A 6,755-nucleotide genomic window follows, 5' to 3' on the forward strand; every position below is an offset into this window, starting at 1 on the left:
GAGGTGAATAAATAAAAATTTGAAGTAGAAAATATTTTTTAAAAACAAACTTAAATTTTTTTTTTTGAAGGGGATGGGGGGTAAAAAAAATAAAAAAATTGAAATTAGAAATATCTTTTAAAAATAACTTTTAATATTTATTTTTTGGAGGGGGGTGGTGGTACGGGGCAGGGGGTGAGGGTGGAGTAAAAAAATTGAAGTTAAAAATATTTTTTATAAACAAGCTTTAAATTATTATTTGGGGGGTGGGTGGGTGGTTGGGGGGGGGGGTGATTTTAGGGGAGGGACAATAAATTGATTTTTTCAACAAAAAAATTGTAATTTGAAGTTTTAAGAGAGTTTTGGAAAATGTTTTCCTTAAGTTTTGAAGGGAAGTCATTTTCATTAAATTTGAGGAAAATGAGTTGATTTGAAAAAATATTTTTCAAAATATTTAACCCAACCAAATATGAGAAAATTGGAAAATTCATACCAAACACACCTTTAAGTAAGAAAATTTACTCTCCAAATTCAAAAGTATAACAACAAAGAATATATCTAATGAAATTCCGCAAATGCCTAATATTAGCTGAAAATATGACAAAGCCAACTTTTTTGTTAGCGAGTTTGGCTGCTATGCTGATGTACCCAAAAGGCATTGTAATAATTGTGTGGGACTTCTGTTTTGGGAAAATTGTGGCTATGTGTGTTGTATTGAGGTCTGGCCTAACCCTCATCTTTTTTTTGTTAATACAATATAATTCAGAGTTATCTAGTTAATTGATTAAAAAAAATTTAGCTCATATCTAAGGTCTTGTCATCGGTAATATGAAGTTTCAATATCTTCTGTCTAATCACTTTTCCCCTATTATTTTTTCAGACCTACCTCTATCTCGATCTCCTCATGTCTACTATATTCAACCCCTCGCACCTTTTTACTGGTGCATTTACAAATATTTTATTTCACATGTTCAAACCATTTCAATCACACTTTCTTTCGAAATGTATAACATTCAAATTTTAATCCATATTATTAAAGGATTGGACGATTGGTGCATGTAAATATGGGACCAAATTGTGATACATATTTACCTTGTTTAGAAATAAAGGGGAAAGGAATGAATTACACAAAAGAAAACAAATGTATACGTTAAATATTATTGTTGTATACTTTGTTTTCCTAAAATTGATGGGAATTGAGGTGGTGAGGCTTTAGGAGGATGTTGCGTAATGCTAGTTCATTGCACGTTCGATCTCCCTTTACAGCAGATTTCAAATCATACATTCATATGGCCTCTACAATAATAATTTGTTAGATTTTGCACTATAATAAAAATTATTTTTAGCGGCAATTCTGTTTTTTTAGAGGCAATTAGCTCTTTTCGTACATGTCTCTAAAACCTATAGTGATATTGAATCCAATGACAATTAACTAATACATGCGAATGCTTTATCACCCTTTGTTAATGTGCATATTAATTGTCGCTAAAAGTTATTTTTGTTCTAGTGTCGATTTTTGTCCATGAAAAACCTAATCTTTATTATAACATCCTCACTGTGAAGTTATATTGATCTAGCCATCTAGGGTGTGTTTGGCTTGATGTCTTATGTTTGTTTAGTCACAGATTTTTAAAGTATATTTTCTAGGAAAAGAAGTTCAGTAAAAATTAAAATTAAGAAAAATGACATTTCTATTGAAAGTATGAAAAAATAAATCCCAGAAGTAATATTCCACATTAAGGGTTTCCTCGCCGCTATCCAATACAACCCACCTCTACCCCACAACCCCCATCCCTACTTATACCCTCCACCTTTATCCTCATTACCGTCATAGTATTTGTCTTAATTATATAAATATTTTTGGAATTCCATTTTCTACTTGCTTAATTATAAAATACCACAAAAGATAAATAAAAACTTCACTTATTTCCAAGAAAATTAAATGATTTCCTATGGAATATATGCACCCACCCTTAGAGTAAAAAATGTTGCACAAGTCAAATTACCTTTTTAATAGTAGTAGATCTGGGGAGAAATGGATACAAATAATGCGTATGGAATAGGGATGGCAATGAGGCAGGGCGGGGCGAGGGGGTTGTGGGGAAAACCCGCAAGGACTTTCACCGCCCCGTCCCGCTCCACATAACATAATTTTCTCTTTTCAACCCGCCTTGCCCCGCTCCGCCCAAACCTGCCCCGCATACTTTGTTATTGCTTTCTTCATAAAATTAAAATTTTTTTTGGATGACTTCGATAACTTGTACTTACATAAAAATATCACTAACTCAGTAGCTGTGAAACATTACATCAAAAGACAAGTGTTTGATAGTTTAGAAAAACTGACAAACAACAAAAGAAATAGAAGAGACTGATTACTATAACACAATGTCAAAAGAACGTGATTCCAAAAACAGAAAAGGGTCAAATATATCCCTGTAATATTAGAAATAATTTAAATATATCCTTAGTTACACTTTCGGGCTAAATATACCCTTCTCATTATACTTTTGATACATATTTGCCCTTATAACTAACAAGAGACACGTGAACAACTAGGATTAAAAGACCCATCCAATTTAAACCATACCCAATTGTAAGGTAATCCACCCTGCCCAAATTTATTTCTCCAATCCAATTGCTATTATCCGACCCAACTTAATCTTCAAAGATAGAAAATGAGAGGACCTATAAATATAATCCATTTTGCAAACAAAATTAGTACTTTTATTGGTTTAAAATCTATATAATATTTTATTTAGTGACAAGGTCTGAGACTGCACTGCCATGGAAAGTTCTTTAAAAATGTTTTCAGTTGGTAAACATAAGTGGAGATGATAAGCATTTTGTTCCTTATAAATTAAAGCAAAGAAACAAAAATAAAATTCTTTAGATTTTTTATGGTTCAAGTTTAAATTGGGTCGAATGATATTAATTGGGTGGTAAAAATGATTCGGGCGGGACTGAGACAAGTTAAATTATAAATAGTATGATTAAAATTGGATGGGTTGTTTTAATCCTAGTCGTCCACGTATCCCTCTGTTAGTTACAAGGGTAAATATGTATCAAAAGTATAACGGGAGGGGTACATTTATCCCGAAAGTATAACTAAGGGTATATTTAAACTATTTTCAATAGTACAGAGGTATATTTGACCCTTTTCCATTCCAAGAATAGTTGAAAAATGGATTCTCAATTAACATAACACAATTACAAAAGAAATAATTTATAGATTCTTTAAAAATTAAAAATAATTAAATAAGTCAAAGGATTAAGCTAATAAAAGCAAATAAAAATGTTAATCTAATAGTTGATTTTCTTGCTTAAAGTCTAACAAAAGAAATTTTTTAGTGATTTAGCATTGGGTTTATCTCAAACTCGCAACCCGCTCCACACCACATGATTTTTATTGAAAAGAAATTGAATCCACCCCGCAAAAGTTATAACCTACCCCTCACACAAAGGTTGTAATCCGCTCCGCCCCACACCCACTCCGTCATATTGCCATCGCTAGTATGAAAAATCTCATATTGTAGTTTGTCAAGTGTTGGCGTCTACTCCCAATTCTTTCAGTTATATAAAGAGCTAGACCAATGGACACATACAATTTTATTTATAGCTGCTCTGCAGAATTTGTTACAATGAAGCCTGCACATGGGCTTGTATAGACTAAGGTGTAAAATGTCTAACTAGATTCTAGAAGCTTCTTGATAGTAAGGCTGGAAAGGGACGGGGACGGGGACTGGGGGACGGTTCTGGGGGGATTTGTGGGGGACCGGGATTGGGGGGCAAAAATAAGTCCCATCCCGTCCCACTATATATACGGGATGGGACGGGTTTTGGGAGGACGGGATGGGACGGGACGGGGGATTTTTTATTTTTTATATAATTATTTATTTGTATTGAAATTATATGTTATTGAATAACATTTTTAGTTTGTTTGATTTTTTTTCAATAACATTTTTAGCTAATAAATAATGCTTAAGTTTTCAAATTTCAATTTCAAACTTCAAATTTCAATTTCAAACTTCAAATTTCAAACTTCAAATTTCAAATTTCAAATTTCAAATTTCAAATTCAACTTTCAAATTTCAAATTTCAAATTCAACTTTCAAATTTCAAATTTCAAATTCAACTTTCAAATTTCAAACTTCAATTTTCAATTTTCAATTTTGAAATTACAAATTTGAGAAGTTCAAATTTGTCTTTTAAATATTTTAAAGTAATTTAAACCTGAAATTTTGATTTTTAAATGAAGAAAAGGCCCCAAAAAAGAAGGACGTTATGTGCAATACTTTGAATTTTCCTTTTTTTTTTTTTTTTTAATAATCTAGGTGTTAGTTGATGTATTAAAGTTCCATTTTTTAACATTTGTTCCTTATTATAAAATTTTGTAATAGCTAGTTCTCTTTTTATTATGTTCAACTATTTTCAAACAAATTAGTATATATGTAAATATGTATGAATATATTAAAATTAAAATGCAAGACAATAGTTATATAAAAAAGACTTAATAAAGCCTTCAAATTTATTCAATAAAATCTAATTGCAACTTAGAACTTAGAAGTTACAATTTACAAATATTAGTGGAGTAACTAATCTACGCAGCCACCTTCTAGGAAGGGTTCTGTTTCAATAAGTTCTCATATGTAAAACTAATATTTGTTACAAATATTAGATGAGTAACTAATTTACGCAGCCACCTTCTAGGAAGGGTTCTGTTTCAATTAGTTCTCTGATGTAATCTAATATTTGTATTTTCCTTTAAAATTCAATTCTAATTGTCGCATCATATCGACGGTAACATCCTCCGGTGTTGGCAAACTTGCTAGAAACTCTTGTGACTCTAATTCATCATCACTAGATCCAAGTACCGCATTAATCCAAGCTTCTTGTTTGGAACTTAACTTTGGCAAATTATCATTTCTCCTTTCGGCGTTGACCCAATCTCTAAATAAAACTGATATTTCCAAACTGTCTTCCGCCAATGAATGTCTATGATCGCCAAGTTGAAACCTTGCCGCACTAAAAGCAGCCTCTGATGCAACTGATGAAGCTTGAATAGCTAGAACATCACGAACCATTTTGCTTAAAATTGGAAATGCAACGCTCCGCCTCCTCCACCATGCTAATAAATCTTCATTGCCATCTTCGTCTTCCACTGTTTCTAAAGATTGATTAAGATATTCTTCAAAATCATCACGGTTAGTAGAATTAAGACCAAGAAAATCTCGCATATAACTTGAAATTCGAGCTTTACTCTGAGGATTAGAAGTTTGACCAACTTCTTGAGTATTTCCTGTAGTTCTATATTTTTCATACAAAATTTTTGCTTCTACTTTTATGCTACACTTACACAGTTGACTAGTTGGATTTATTTCCGGTGAAATTTCTAAGGTATCATAAAAAGTGTCAACAAGTCCCTGCACACCTTGTAATTTATAGTCAGGATGAAGTAAAGTAGCAGTTAAAAAAATTTGAGGAATAGGAAAAAAATATTTTTAAAATTTTTCAATCATACCTTCAATTGCAACTCTAAATTTTTCAATTTTTTTGTATTTAGAAAATTGAATTGAAATAGCACAAATATTTATTAATACTGATGAAATAGTAGGATAATAAATTCCAGAAAACATGGTTGTTGCATCATAAAAAAGTCTTAAAAATTCTAATAGTTCATTACTTTCTTCCCAATCTTCTTCACAAATTCTGTCTAATGGGTCAGCATTATGAGCATTAAACACCATTTGTATGGGTCCTCTATATTCGTAAGCAACTGAAAGCATTTCGTAAAAAGAATTCCACCTTGTTTTAATATGTCTTGGAATTTTTCTTGGTGGCAAATCACATAGTACACAACGCTCATTAAATTCCCTAATTCTAGCAGGTCTATTAGCATAAAAAATCCAGGCAACAGCATATTCAATTTTCATACAACCACATTCAAATAATGAAATACCATCTTGTACAACTAAATTTAATACATGTGCAACACATCTAACATGAAAAGAATTATCATCAATTGGACATAATCTAGTTTTTAACATACTAGCAGCGTTTACATTATTAGATGCATTATCTAATGCGACAGACAATACTTTATCTATAAGCATGTAATAATCTATAACACTCAAAATATTTGAAGCTAAATATGCACCAGTTTTTTTCTCTACACATTCTTTATAACTTAAGATTCTTTTTTGTAAATTCCAGTTATGATCAATCCAATGTGCTGTAACAGTTAAATAATCACGTCCATTAACACTACGACCCATGTCCGAAGTTATAGACACTCTACAATCTAATATGCTAAACACACAACGAAGATATTGACAATGTTTACCTTGATATACAAAAACATCAGATTTAACAGTATTTCTTGAAAAACCTCTATAATTAGGATTATAAGTTTGTTGAATATATTCAATAAAACCGGGATGTGAAGGAAAACTATAAGGTAAACCACAAACAGAAACCATTTTAGCTAAATTTTCACGATCTCTTTCCTTATTATATTTACGTTGTGTTAGTGGACCACCGGGGTTAGAAGGATCTAATGTTCCTTGAACCATGTTAGAAGCCCCTACCGATTCATTAACATTAATATCAAAGTCATTAACTGGAATTCCTTTTTTTCTATTGGCTAATGATTTAGCTTCTTTATATTGAATCGGCACACAAGATAACAAATGTCTATTTAAGCCCCCCGTCCCACCTTGACCTCCACCTTGTTTATGTTTAAAAGGTTGCTTACATTTATTACAAATAGCAATAGAATT

Source organism: Solanum stenotomum, chromosome 5, assembly GCF_019186545.1.
Source record: "Solanum stenotomum isolate F172 chromosome 5, ASM1918654v1, whole genome shotgun sequence".
Taxonomy (NCBI): Eukaryota; Viridiplantae; Streptophyta; class Magnoliopsida; order Solanales; family Solanaceae; genus Solanum; species Solanum stenotomum.